Source organism: Pseudophryne corroboree, chromosome 10 (assembly GCF_028390025.1).
Source record: "Pseudophryne corroboree isolate aPseCor3 chromosome 10, aPseCor3.hap2, whole genome shotgun sequence".
NCBI lineage: Eukaryota > Metazoa > Chordata > Amphibia > Anura > Myobatrachidae > Pseudophryne > Pseudophryne corroboree.
The window spans coordinates 189,048,769-189,063,672 of NC_086453.1; the positions used below are offsets into that span (position 1 = coordinate 189,048,769).

At 47.4% G+C, this 14,904-nt stretch overlaps 1 protein-coding gene across 1 annotated transcript in view; it reads right to left on the minus strand.

Moving 5' to 3' along the window:
- Positions 1-14,904, minus strand: part of LOC134965257 (L-amino-acid oxidase-like) — a 189,483-nt gene that overhangs the window by 34,421 nt on the left and 140,158 nt on the right. The gene's annotated exons all lie outside the window — the stretch shown is intronic.

Consider the following 14,904-nt stretch of genomic DNA (forward strand, 5'->3'; position numbering starts at 1 on the left):
GACCCGTGATCGTAAGTGGAAAAGGGGTATAAGTGTGTGCAGCGGAGGGGGGGTGGTATATAAGTGTTTGCAGCGGAGGGGGGGTGGTATATTAGTGTGTGCAGCGGAGGGGGGGTGGTATATTAGTGTGTGCAGCGGAGGGGTGGTCGTATATTAGTGTGTGCAGCGGAGGGGGGGTGGTATATTAGTGTGTGCAGCGGAGGGGGGGTATATTAATGTGTGCAGGGGAGGGGGGTATATTAGTGTGTGCAGGGGAGGTTGGGTGGTATAGTAGTGTGTGCAGGGTGGTATATTAGTGTGTGCAGGGGGGTATATTAATGTGTGCAGGGGAGGTGGGGTGGTATATTAGTGTGTGCAGGGGGTATATTAATGTGTGCAGGGGAGGGGGGGTGGTATATTAATGTGTGCAGGGGAGGGGGGTGGTATGGTGGTATATTAATGTATGCAGGGGAGGGGGTGGTGGTATATTAATGTGTGCAGGGGAGGGGGGGACGGTATATTAAAAATTTGTATGGGGGAGTGGCATATTAATGTGTTTTTGTTTTTTAATTAATGCAGTTTCCCACTGCCTATCACCCACTGCCTCTCCCCGCCCGTCACCTCTCTCCTGAGACCCTCTCCCTATCACTCACTGACTCTTATACCGCTTTTAGACCAACAGCGCGGGTCGCAGCCGGGAGCCTGACACGGGTGCTACCCGGCTGCGCCCTGCGTCAGCTCCCTTTCCCACTGCACTCGCCAACCCGGCATATTGCCAGTGACGCGGCGGGGGTGGCACTTGGAGATCACATGATCTCCAAGCGCCGCCCGCACATTCACTGTACACTGCAAAGTTTGCCGGGTTGAACACGTGTTCAACCCTGCAAACCACCCGAGTTGGAATACCGGGTCACTCGACCCGGATTATTCCAACTCGAACCTTTTACACCAGCCAGCAACACGGGTTATGCACCTTCAAGTGCAATAATCCGTGTTATATGCTGGCGGTGTAAAAGGGGTATTGCCCTCACTCCGTCACCTCTCTTCTATTACACTCTTCCTGTTGTTCACCATTTCCCCATCACCTCTCTCGCTTGTTACCCAGTGACTCTCACCCTCTCAATGTCACCCTCTGTTTTCACCCTCTGCTTGTCACCTTCCTCCACTCACTGGTCACTGCCTGTCCCTAGCTTCACTCTCTACCCTTCTCCCACTGCCTCTCCCTGCTGTTACCCTTTTCCCGTCCGCTCTCTCTCCTGTCACCCTCTCCCTGTCACCTACTGACTTTTCTGTCAGCCACCGTCTCTAACACTCACCCGATCACCCTCTCTCTTTTCACATTTCTGTGGGGTCTATTCATGAAGCAGTGAAAAGTGTGGAGAAGTAAGTCAGTGAAGAAGTTGCCCATGGCAACCAATCAGCTTATATAATTGTATAGAATACACTTTATAAATGTTACCTCAACACTGATTGGTTGCCATAGGCAACTTCTCCACTGTTTACACTGCATCATGAATAGACCCACATCCTCCTCCCCCCCCCCCCCACACACACACACACACCTTGCGATTTCAGTCTCAGGCGTGTTTTTGACTACCACCCCTTCAGCGATTGCAGACTCCCGCATGTTGCCCGCTAGCCCCCACCCCCACAATTGCAGACTCCTGCATGTACGGCATCCACCACGTACCACTATGTAAGCATGCAGGGGGGGGGGGGGGGGGAAGGTTAAAGTTTTGCATAGGGTGTCAAGAAACCTTGCACCGGCCCGGGGTCCATGTGCACTGCAGGTGGGTCAGATATAACATGTGCACAGAGGTTAGATTTGGGTGGGTTATTTTGTTTCTGTGCAGGGTAAATACTGACTGCTTTATTTTTACACTGCAATTTAGATTTTAGTTTGAACACACCACACCCAAATCTAACTCTCTCTGCACATGTTATATCTGCCTCACCTGCAGTGCACACGGTTTTGCCCATTAGCTAACAAATTTGCTGCTACGATCAGGTCTGTATTAGGCCCATAGTCTTACTGGGGCATACTGTAATACTGTGCTACTGAGGCATACTGTGTAATGCTGTGCTACTGGGGCATACTGTTACTGGGGCATACTGTAATACTGTGCTGCTGGGGCATACTGTATTACTGTGCTACTGGGACATACTCTTCCTGGGGCATACTGTAATACTGTGCTACTGAGGCATACTGTGTAATGCTGTGCTACTGGGGCATACTGTTACTGGGGCATACTGTAATACTGTGCTACTGAGGCATACTGTAATACTGTGCTGCTGGGGTATACTGTGATACTGTGCCACTGGTGTATACTGTAATACCCCTTTTACACTCGCAGGAAAATCCCGGGATATTGCACGTGAACGCGCATCATCCCGGGATTCTTCTCAGTGTAAATGGGTACATGGACAATTTCCCGGGACGAGCATCCCGGGATTTCATCCCAGGTCAAAAGCAGGGTTGAACCCGGGACCGTCCCGGGAAGCTGTGTAGTGTGAAAGGGTCCGTCCCGGGATTCACTATCCCGGGACTGTTAAAAGGACTTGGATTGGAGCTTTCTTGGGCTCAGAAAAGCTGATGTCATCTTTTCTGAGCCCAAGGCCATTTCTAATGACATACTAATGCATTTGCAGGGATATCCCGGGATCAGTGTAAATGGGGCTGTCCCGGGTCGATCCCAGGTCTTAATGCAGTGTGAAAGGGGTCAGTCCCGGGAATGCATCCCGGGATGCATCCCGGGAAGCATCCCGGGAGTGACCCGGGAGTGCGAGTGTAAAAGTGGTATTACTGATGCATACTGTAATTCTGTGCTGCTGGGGTATCCTGTAATACTGCGCCACTGGGGCATACTGTATTACTGTGCTACTGGGGCATACTGTAATAATGTGCTACTGGGGCATACTGTGTATTAATGTTCTACTGTGGCATACTGTTACTGGGGTATACTGTAATACTGACTATTGGGGCATACTGTGTAATACTGTGCTACTGGAGCATACTATAATAATGTGTTACTGGGACATACTCTTGCCATACCTCCCAACTGTCCCAGTTTTCGCGGTACAATCACATCTTTTTGTGACTGTCCCGCTGTCCTACCTGCGGGCCTCAGTGTCCCGTGGTGGTGGTGGTGGGGGAGGGGGGGGGGGGGGCAGTTGGGAAGCTCCTGCCACTCGCTGCTCTGCTTAGCAGAGCAGCTGTGAATAGATGCTGTGAGCATGCACACAGCATCTATTTATGGAATCAAGAGGGACTAGGGGCATGGCCAGCTGCTCACAGAGCGCTGCCCATGTCCCCATAGTGATGGAAAATGGGGGCGTGGCTCACGATTGTGGCATTACCATGAAGCCACGCCCCCCTTTATGGAGACCACGCTCCCTTTTTCCAGGCACCAGAGTCCCGATTCATACCTCCTGAAAATTAGGAGGTATGTCTTACTGGGGCAAATGGCAGTAGTGTGTTACTGGGGCATACTGTTACTGGGACATACTGTACAGTACTTCTGTGCAACTGGGGCATACCGATTTTATTAAAATCATACACATATTGTGACACTGTAGGTGGTACGTGCTTTGTTGTACATAAAGGGGTCCCCTGCCAATCTATGGGTACTCTCCACCACTTCTAAAAGCTAAATATATCATTAAATTTTTTTTTTTTTTTTTATTGCTAGACCCCAGGGTACTATACTATTATTTTTCTGTGACACTGCCGGTCATACCACAGTATCATACACGTATTGTGAAACAGTAGGTGGTCCATGCTTTGTTATACATAAAGGGGTCCTCTGCCGATCTAGGGGTGTTCTGCACCAGTTATAGCTAAATATATTATTTTAAAAATATATCTTTTTTTTTTTTTGGGTGCTAAAAAATTAGAGGAAATCATGAACCAAGCACCAGTGCTGAAGCTGCTGCCACTAGTCCTGACAATGCAAGTCTATCAACGTCATTATTATTATTATTATTATTATCCTTTATTTATATGGCACCACAAGGGATCCGCAGCGCCCATTACACAGTACATAAATGAGCAAACAAGAAAATAGCACTTACAATTCAAGACAATATAGGACAGGTATACAAAACCCGGGGTTAGGTGTCATCAAAGGGTGTATGGAGTAAAAGATAGTGTAAGTAAGAAAAGGAAAGACACATGAGGAAAGAAGTCCCTGCTCTTGCAAGCTTACAATCTAAAAGGTGAAGGGCTAACAGACCGGAGTGACACAGAAGGGGTAGACAGTGCGCATAGACAAGAGGAGAGTTGGCTGGGTTTGGTGAAGAAGTAGGTCTTGAGAGCCCGTTTGAAGTTTTGTAGAGGGGTGGAGAGTCGGATGGGGAGAGGTAGGGCATTCCAGAGATAGGGAGCAGCACGTGCAAAATCTTGTAGGAATGAGTGGGAGGATGTAATCAGTTAGCAGGAGAGACGGCGTGCATTAGCAGAGCGAAGAGGACGGGTGGGAATGTAAAGAGAGATAAGATCAGAGATATAAGAGGGAGAAGAGTGGGTGAGGGCTTTGTAGGTGAGTGTGAGAAGCTTGAATTGGATTCTGAATGAGAAGGGGAGCCAGTGAAGGTCCTGCAAGAGAGGGGATGTGGATGTAGTACGTTTGGTGAGGAAGATGAGACAGGCAGCAGCATTGAGGATAGATTGAAGTGGAGAGAGGCATTGTTGAGGGAGGCCAGATAGGAGGAGATTGCAGTAGTCCAATCTGGAGATGACCAGTGAGTGGATGAGGGTCTTAGTAGCATCCTGGGTGAGAAAGGGTCTGATCCTGGAGATGTTTTTGAGATGGAAATTGCAGGTTTTTTAGAGGTACTGAATGTGTGGTTTGAAGGAGAGGGAGGAGTTAAGGATTACTCCAAGACATTGCACTTGGGGGCTAGAGGAGATAGTTGTGCCATCAATGCATAATTAAATTGTGGGAGGTGTGGTTATGCAGGAGGGAGGGAAGATGATCAGCTCAGTCTTAGACATGTTAAGTTTAAGACAGCGCTGGGACATCCAGGAGGAGATAGCAGAGAGACAGTTGGAGATACAGGTGAGGAGAGCAGGGGAGAGGTCAGGGGAGGAAAGGTAGGTTTGAGTATTGTCAGCATAGAGATGATATTTTAAGTCAAAAGAGCTAATGAGCTCACCTAATGAGGATGTGTAGAGAGAGAAAAGGAGAGGCTCAAGAACAGAACCTTGGGGGACACCTACTGGTAGACGCATTGGGGAGGAGGTAGAGTCATGAGAGGAGACAGAAAAGGAATGGTCAGAAAGGTAAGAGGACAGCCAGGAGAGAGCAGTATCACGCAAACCAAGGGAGTAAAGGATTTGCAGGAGGAGAGGGTGGTCTACAGTGTCAAAAACGGCAGAGAGGTCAAGGAGAATTAGCAGAGAGTAGTGGCCCCTGGATTTAGCAGCAAGGAGGTCATTACAGACTTTCGTGAAGGCAGTTTCAGTGGAGTGCTGAGGACGGAAACAAGACTGGAAAGGGTCAAGCAGTGAGTGGGAAGAAAAAAAGACAGTGAGGCGGTTGTAGACAATACACTCAAGGAGTTTGGAGGCAAAAGGGAGAAAAGAGATGGGTCGGTAGTTGGAGAGAATAGTTGGATCAAAGGTAGGTTTTTTAAGAATAGGGCAGACAAGTCATCTGCTAAGGCCAATGCCCAATGGCACAGAGAGCATGTCAAATTAAAGCTGGTGTATGTAAAATAAAAGCAGCAATATAATTTTACAGTGCTTAATAAAAAAAAAAAATCACAAGTAAAGTTAGTGGCAGAGAAACATAAAATTGGCAATATGCCATTCACTACACGAATTGGCAAGGAAAGGCTAAGGACTTGGTATTTGTTTATGACTGGTGGTTCTGTATCTCATGATGATGTAAGCCCTTCTCCCAGAAGAAGATTTAAAAAAATAAACTTGTTAAGGCACAGGAGCAAACTGTGGGCCTAATTCAGTAATCCTTTTATTAGCATGCTGACCGCCGCCTCCCCCCCCCCCATCTCCCCACCCCCTTCAACAAGCAGAAATTGCAAACACATCGCAATTTCTGCTTGGTGTCAGGAATTAAGGATGCCTCCTGCCGCCGCAGTTTAGCTGCACCAGCAGGAGGCCAACCGCCATGTTCCTGATCGCGGCGGCTGCATGTGACAGCATGTAGCCACCGTGATCACGCCCCCACAATGCCCCCGTTTGCACCGCACCCCACCATTTGGCTGCCCTTGAAACAGAGCATTGCTGCCCGCCCCGCGACCGCCTCTGCCTGATTGACAGGCAGAGGCAATCGCATTTTCTGCGCCCCCCGCAGAAAATGCGAGCGCATGTGCAGGACGGGTGCTGCGCATGCGCCCGCATCTTTTTCTCAGTCTATGCAGTTGGATCGCACACTGCAATCCAACCTGAATTAGGCTTTGTGTGCTCAGAAATATCAAAAATTCCCGGGTATTGTTTTTGCACATGGTATGAAAAAGCCCATTGTCATGCCTGGGCAAAAGACAAAAAAAATCCAACTTTCCTGTGTGGAATTATTGCTACCCAAATCCGGACAACAAGTGTCAAGCCGTCTGTAGCCTTTGTAAGCCATAGTAAGTAGGGGTAAGGACATTAACCACCTAGGAACATCTTCCCTGTTACGTCACTTGCAACGCATTCATCAAAAGTTATTGTCAAAATCAGAAACTTTGACTAAAAACATAACAGCCAGTCCAGCATGAACTAGCTGCTCCCTTCTATCTGGAAGTAATTCAGACCTGATCGCTGCTGTGCGTTTCACACAGCGGGCGAACAGGTCTGAACTGCGCATGCATATGCACCGCAATGCGCAGATGTGACGGTCCGCAGCGACAGGGAGCAACGGTCAGCAAAAGGATGGTGCGACAAATCCGAGAGCATCGGCGATCGCAAGAAGATTGACAGGAAGAGGGTGTTTGTGGGTGGCAACTGACCATTTTTAAGGAGGGTCCGGAAAAACGCAGGAGGTAACAGCTGTTTGGAGGGAGGGTTTCTGATCAATGCACTGGAAGAGTAAGTCCTGGGCTGCGCAGAGACTGCACAAAATTATTTTGGCGATCATACTTGATGCTAGATATAAATCTTATGTTGTATCTTTCTTTCTGACGGACACAAATCTGAAGAGATGCAAAGAGCTGTTGATGAGAAAATTGTCAGCTCAAGTGGCACGTGACATGACAACATCTCCTCCTTCAGTTTCTCTGGCAACTGCGGCTATGAGGAAAAAACTAAATTTTCCTAAATTTTTTGCTGGCAGATAAGTCAAGTTTTGACATCTGGTCCAGACTGAAGGAGCTGCGTACAATTACTGATATGTCTACTGTCAGTGCATATGATACGGTCACCATTCAAAAAATAGTTGATGATTATTTCAGTGATAGCGTCCAAATAGGCAAGTCAGACAGACTACTGACAGGGAAAAAACGCAATTTGAATGCTCTTGCACAAACTGGCTTTGCTTAATTAAGTTGCCCACCCCCCAGTTTGTACTCAAAAAGAGTTTTTAACACAGCTGGGAACCTTGTCAGCAATTGGCATAGGAGGTTACTTACCCAAAATGTAGAAAGGATGATGTTCATAAAAATGTATTACCATTTCTATGAGGAAGACCTTTACCAACAATTACGTCCACAAAATAAAGAGGCCCCTAATACAGTGGATTCCAGCGGGGATTAATATTATGTGAAGAAGAGAATGTACACACTGATGGGGATGAGGAATCGGATGCTGATGATGACATCTTGCCTATGTAGAGCCAGTTTGTGCACTGCCCATTGTCAGCTTGTTTTATGGGGGCCCAAACAAACCAATCATTTCAGCCACAAGTGACAGTCCCTGTCGCTGAAATGATTGGTTTGTTAAACTTTGCATGTTCTGTTTAATATACAACATAAGGGTGGTTGGAAGGGTCCCAAGGACAATTCCATCTTGCACCCTTTTATTAAATTATGCGCTGTATGGCGCATTGCTTTTTTTTGGAAGTTTAAGCGCCACATGTTGTGCCGCCCACTGCTGTTGCTTAGCTTAGTCATCCAGCTACCTTGGTGCAACCTTTAGGCATGAAGTGGATGAAAATAATATTGTGAGCTGTGAGGTGGTCAAAATTGACTGTAAATGAGTGGACATTAAAGTTATTGAGGTTAATAATACTACAGGAACAAAAACAGGCTAAAATTCTGTGATTTTAGCTGTTTTTATAATTAAAAAAAAAACAGATCCAAAACCAATACAAATCCAAAACATGCAAGGGCGGTTTTGGCATAACCAATATAGATCCAAAACAGGAAAGAGATACAGAAACAAAACCAAAACACAAAACCCATGAAAAGGCCCAGGGCACATCTCTACAAATAGCCCAGTTACTCAACCAGTGGAGTGGTTTAACTGAAGATAAAGCAGGTACAGCCGTACTCACTGTTATACACACAGGAAGATGCAGCAGAGCATGAGTGGAGTGGAGCTCACCAGCCGGTGAATGTATGTAGGTATTGGTGCAGGATGGTGGAACAGTGGTTATATCATCAGCAGGTAATCGCAGGTCTCACTGGAGCTAAGTGAAAGATTGTTATCTTCCACTGTGAGACTCTCCCATAGATGCAAATGCTCAGTAGTAGCCTCTGTAGCCATCTTGTAACATAGAATGAAGCTTCCCTTGAGGAGTAGCAACATAAAGTCTGCACAGTAGTGCACTCCACTTTCAACAATTTGCATATTTGAATAGCGTAATCTCCAGAAACACTCACATCTGTGCCTTTAACATATAGATTGTTACAGGTTATTAGAGCCATAACTAGACATTTTGGTGCCCTGTGCCAGAAAGAGAATTGGAGCCCCCTCTTCCCCCATATTGAAAATAGGGACTGGGCACGCTGAAGGCAATATAGGGGCGTGGCATTATGGGAAAGAGGTGTGACCACAGAATCAGGAGCTGTTTTAGGTGCGGGCAAGCAGGGTGGCCATCTAGGGCAATGCCACTGCAGTCACCCGGCTGGAGCCTGCTATCCGCCCACACTTCACACACCGGTTGCAGCAGGAGCATGGGATGCACAGGTGCCCGGTGCAGCCAAGACCATTAACAGAGACTGTCTTAAGCTAGAGGTCCCACTAGAGTCTGGAGGAGAGCAGAGAGAAAGATGGTAGAGGTTAAGTGGAACCTCTAGCATCTTACTGTCTACTTCAATGGTGTCGGTTGCAGCGGGTGCCCACGCAGCCCACGGTGCCTTTTGCGCTAATGTGCAGGAGGCATAGGTGGATTTGGGCAGGGGGGAGGCACCAAGGCACGTACCCCCCTGTCATTTTCTGGCATTTTTTATTATTATTATTGTATTTGTTACTGGTCACGGGGAGCTGCTGCTTTCAGATGCTGGTACTGCCAGCCAGAAACAAAGTATCTGCAGCAGCATGCTTGGAGGCTGAGTAGCTCCGCCTCCTTGAACTCTGCAAGCTTCCGAGCTGCTTGTGGTAACAAGCATGAACCCCGTGGCAACAAGCAAGAAACCCCTGGCAATGAGCATGAAACCCCTGGCAACAAGCATGGAACCCAGAGCATGAAACCTCTGACAATGAGCATGAAACCCTTGGCAAGGAGCATGAGACCCCTGGCAATGAGCAGGAAACCTCTGGCAAGGAGCATGGAACCCAGAGCAGGAAACCCCTGGCAACAAGCATTAGATCCCTAGCAATGAGCATGGAATCCAGAGCAGGAAACCCTTGGCAATGAGCATGAGACTGGTGGCAACAAACATTAGGCCCCTGGCAACAAGCAGGTAATTTAAAAGTAATTAGAAGCCTTACTGTGGGGAATAATTTGTAAGGGACATTATTGTGTGTGGAGCATAAAATGGTGTCGGGCATAGCTGTATGTGGCTTAATGTGTAATGGGCATTACAGTATATGTCATAATGTGTGGCATAACGTGTAATGGGCATTACATTGTGCAGCATAATGTGTAATGGGAATTACGGTATGTGGCATAAGTTGTAATAGGCATTACGGTATGTGGCATAATGTGTAATGGGCATTACGGTGTGTGACATAAGTTGTAATAGTTATTATGGTGTGTGGCATAACGTGTAATGGGCTAATGTCCATTACACGATATGCCACAAACTGTAATGACTATTACAACTTATGCCACACACCATAATTCCCATTACACGTTATGCCACATACCATAATGGTGTGTGGCATAATGTGTAATGAGCATTACGGTGTGTGGCATAATGTGTAATGGGCATTATGGTGTATGGTATAACATGTAATGGGCATTATGGTGTGTGGCATAACGTGTAATGGGCATTACGGTGTGTGACATAATGTGTAATGGTATTAGATGTGTGGCATAATGCGAAATGGACATTATGGTGTGTGGAATAATGTGTAGTGGGTATTACGGTGTGTGGCATAATGTGTAAGGGGCAGTACTATAAGGAGGAAAAATTACAAATAATGAAAAAAGGGCATGAAATTGTTTTTTTTTTTTTACCTGTGTTGTGTAAGGGGCTCTACCTGGCGCATTGTGGGGGTACTACTGTGTGGTATAATGTGACTGATGGACACTACTGTGCAGTGTAATGTGAATTGGTACTATTCTATGCCCACGCGCATCCCCATGAAGCCACTCCCCTAATTTTTGCTGCGTGCCTTCGCAGCACACCAACCATGATTTTAATGTGGGGCGCAAAAGAAAACTTTCAACCTGGTCTACAACCGCCCCTGGAATAGTTCAAATCACATTATACAGGAGGGAGGACAAGTGCTGCAAGCCTGTAATGAGGACCACTTACCCGAGGGGCAGACTGGGGTCAGTGATCGGGTGCCGGAGACTGGAGCATGCAGTGCTGAGAAAATACACTAGGGAAACTGCAGGCACCACTGAGGATGCACTCCTTCACCGGTTGGAGGACCCAGAAGGACCCCATAGAGAAGAGGACTCCTGTGAGAGAATGGGCAGCCCACATCACTGCCAGACTGCATGGGAGTGCCCAAGAGGAGCCGAATCTAGAGGGGTTGCAGCAGCACTGAGGAGGGAAGAAGACAGGACAGATAAAAAGGTAATGGACGACCTTAGGCTGATCGGAACTGGCAAGAAAAGAAGAGGATGAATGTATCAGAAAGGTGGGCAGAGTCAAGGAAGACTCATCGAGGTCAGGACCCCAATCAAGTCCCATGGAGCAGCTGGCTGCAACAACCAAAAAGGACATTTGCAAAGGACATCGCTGGAGAGAGCAGTGAAGACCCCTGCAGGGCCAGAGATGACCCCGGTGGTGTGAGGACTTTTCCTAACATCCAGACAGGGAGATGTTGGACAAAGAGCGCATCCCGTTGCAGTGCACAGAATCTCGGACATGCTGTGGAGTTCAGTCCAGAAGGAGTCGTGAGGTGGCGGAAGAGAAGCAGCAAGGGGATGAGACACTGGATATTAACGTAAGCCCCCTCTGCTGCCTACTCTACCCTTTTGGCCATCCACTGTGCGTTCTGCATGTTGGGGACAAAGTAAAGTAGGGGGTAGGCTCCCCTTTTGCCCCAGTGCCTACATTGTTTAAAAATTATGAAAGGGGTTATGCCCCTTTTGTTACCTTCTGGTGCCCTATTGGTTAAAGAGCTATTTAGGAGGTGTGCTCCCTGCGGGTACTGCAACATGTGTTGAACTGTTTCTTATGCAAAAGCTCATTGATTGCATAGACTGCTGAGCTTAACCTGGTGCACTAAAAGTACTACAATGGCCTGCTCAGTGGCGTAACTCCAGCCCCCACAGCCACTGCTATCCATATGTCAATCTGCCAAATGTCCCTACTAAAATGGCCGCCGCCATGGAGGAGACAGATGCTAGAGGTCATATTTGACCTCTAGATTCTGACAGAGCCAGGAAGTTTAGGGAGCGCATGGCGCTGATGGCAGCCTTACACCCCCTGGCAATGAGCATGACACTAAGAGCATGAAAACCCCTGGCAATGGGCATTACACACCCCTGGCAACAAGATGACACCCAGAGCATGAAACACCTAGCAATGAGCATTGCACATCACTGGCAATGAGCATGACACCCAGAGCATGAAACCCCTGGTAATGAGCATTACACTCCTGGCAATGAGTATTACACATCCCTGGCAACGAGCATGACACCCAGAGCTTGAAAACCCCTGACAACAAGCATTACTCACCCCTGGCAATGAGCATGACACCCAGAGCATGACACCCCTGGTAATGAGCATGATGCCCAGAGCATGAAAACCCCCGACAATGAACATTACACCCCTGGCAACAAGCATGACACCCAGAGCATGAAACCCCTGGCAACGAGCATGACACCCAGAGCATGAAACCCCTGGAAACAAACATGGAACCCAGAGTCTGAAACTCCTGGCAACAAACATGGAACCTAGAGCATGAAACCCCTGACAACATGCAGGTAATTTAAAAGTAATTAGAAGCCTCACTGTAGGGCAGGCATTCCCAACCGCGGTCCTCAAGGCACACCAACAGTGCATGTTTTAGTGATATCCAGGCTTGAGCACAGATGGTTAAATCAAAATAACTGAGGTACTAATTAAGTCACCTGTGTTCAAGCCTGCATATTACTAAAACCAGGACTGTTAGTGTGCCTTGAGGACCGCGGTTGGGAAACACTGCTGTAGGGCATAATGTGTAATGGGCATTGTGGTGTGTGGCATAATGTATCATGGACGTTGCGGTGTGTGGCATAATGTATAACAGGCATTGTGGTGTGTGGCATAATGTATAACGGGCATAATGTGTCACAGGCATACTGTATCACGGGCATTGAGGTATGTAGTATAATGAGTCAGAGGCATTGTAGTGTGTGGCATAATGTACCATGGGTATTACGGTGTGTTGCTAATGTATAATGGGCACTGAGGTGCATGGCATAATGTGTCACAGGCATTATGGTGTGTGGCATAATGTGTCACAGGCATTACGGTGTATGGCATATTGTGTAATAGGCATTATGGTATGTGGCATAATGTGTGAGAGGCAAAATGCCAAATAATGTAAGGGGCATGAATCAGGATTTTTTTTTTCCTGTGGTGGCCAATGTCTGGGGACGCAGTTTGCAAAATCGTGGTGTAAGGTACTCTTTTCCTGCAATGCCACTCCCCTTGCATCTAGGCAATGCCCCTTTTTAGGAGCACGTATGCAAATTGTTTACTTTTCGAATAGCATTGGGGGGGTACAATAAACTTTTTTGGCTTGGTGCAGCAAAATCTCTATCTACGCTACTGGGCCCGTTTGTTTTGAACTGATCCTTATTCAAAAGCTCATTGAATGCATAGACTGCTAGAGTTGAACTTTTTGTTTTATTTAAAGCTCATTTGTTTGCATAGTCTGTGTTATTCGATTGATTGCTTAAATTACCTCAGTGTTTGATACTGTTTCAAATTGTAGCACAATATCTTCCTTGGAATTGTATTCTAAAGAAAGTACTTCTTGTAGCAATTTATCTCCTTTTGCCATTTTAAACAAACAAAATAGCGTTGTACCTTTAATACTGGTTACGATTGTGACTCCAAAAAGGGGAGTTACACCTACACTTGTCTCTGTGTCATGGTGTGCCTTCAATGGTCGACCCCTAAGAAGAAATCCATGGCCACAAGACAAGCACACCTGAGTACCTGGGCATTACACCATGTAGAGCCCCTATTCCTCCTTTCCATAGCCATTCCTCTCCCCCTCCCGCTCCCCACCCCCACAGGCTGTAGTGTAGTGTAGTGTAGTGTAGTGTAGTGTAGTGTAGGTGTGTGTGTGTCAATAACCAAAACATGTAACAAACCTAAAATACAGTATTTATGGGTCTTCATTTACAGCACAAAAGTCATAATGTCAATTACACACTTGTGGCACAGTCTCCAGGTGTCGTTATTTATGGGCTAAGTAGCAGCAGAACAGCCGTGCAGCCCGCTATCTGCCTCTCACCCTGTGACACATACCTGCGTCTCTGTAGCGGCATGTGTACCGGCAACACCCGACACAGACAATGCACAAAGCTTCCTCCCATTCCCATGTGTGCGATATGATGTCACTGTCCACTCGCACACAGACTACTACTGCTGCTGCTCCGGTTTGATGAGAGCAGAGTGTATCAACGGGCTCCAATACCCGGAAGTCTGCTTCAAAGTTCGAACACTACAGGAGAGGAAGGGGGAGGGGCAGAGCACACAGGGGAGACACACTCACACTCTATCTGCCCGTTGCTGCCTGCTACAATATATACAGTGGACACATAAAGCGGCGGCCAATCGATGTCATTGTGGATGGTGCGCTCACACACTAAATGCAAAGCATTGTCTGCACCATCCTAGTTACAGCTCTGCGGGTTATCATCATCATCCTGAACTTATACCTGCCCTATACTAGGTGCAAATAATACATCTTCAACAGAGGTATTTACACAGGATCGGTATGAAAATCTGGTGGCCGGGATCCCGATTGTCAGCATTGCAACAGCGGGATTCCGGCCACCGGTATGACGGTAGCAGGGCTGAGTGCTAGCAAGCCCCTTGCGAGGCTCACTGCGCTCACCACAAGTTATATTCTCCCTCTATGGGTGTTGTGGAGACCCATAGAGGGAGAAATGCCTGTGGCGCCGTGATTCCTGCGTTGGTATTTCACCACTGGTCAGGATTCCAGCATTGGCATTGTGACGTCCGGGATCCCGACTAGCGGTATTGTAACCACCTCCCATTTACATTTCCACCCAAGTCTGTATAGGATGAATTTACATTACTATGTCCTCACTTATCTATGACTATGTGAGAACACCCTCTCACCAGGGGCGGAACTAGCGCCATTGAATGTATTGCACTGGGGCCTGCCTCAATGAAGAGACCTGCAGCTGGTGGCATTATAATAAGCCAGACTGACCCATTATAGTCACTGGTGCATCGCAG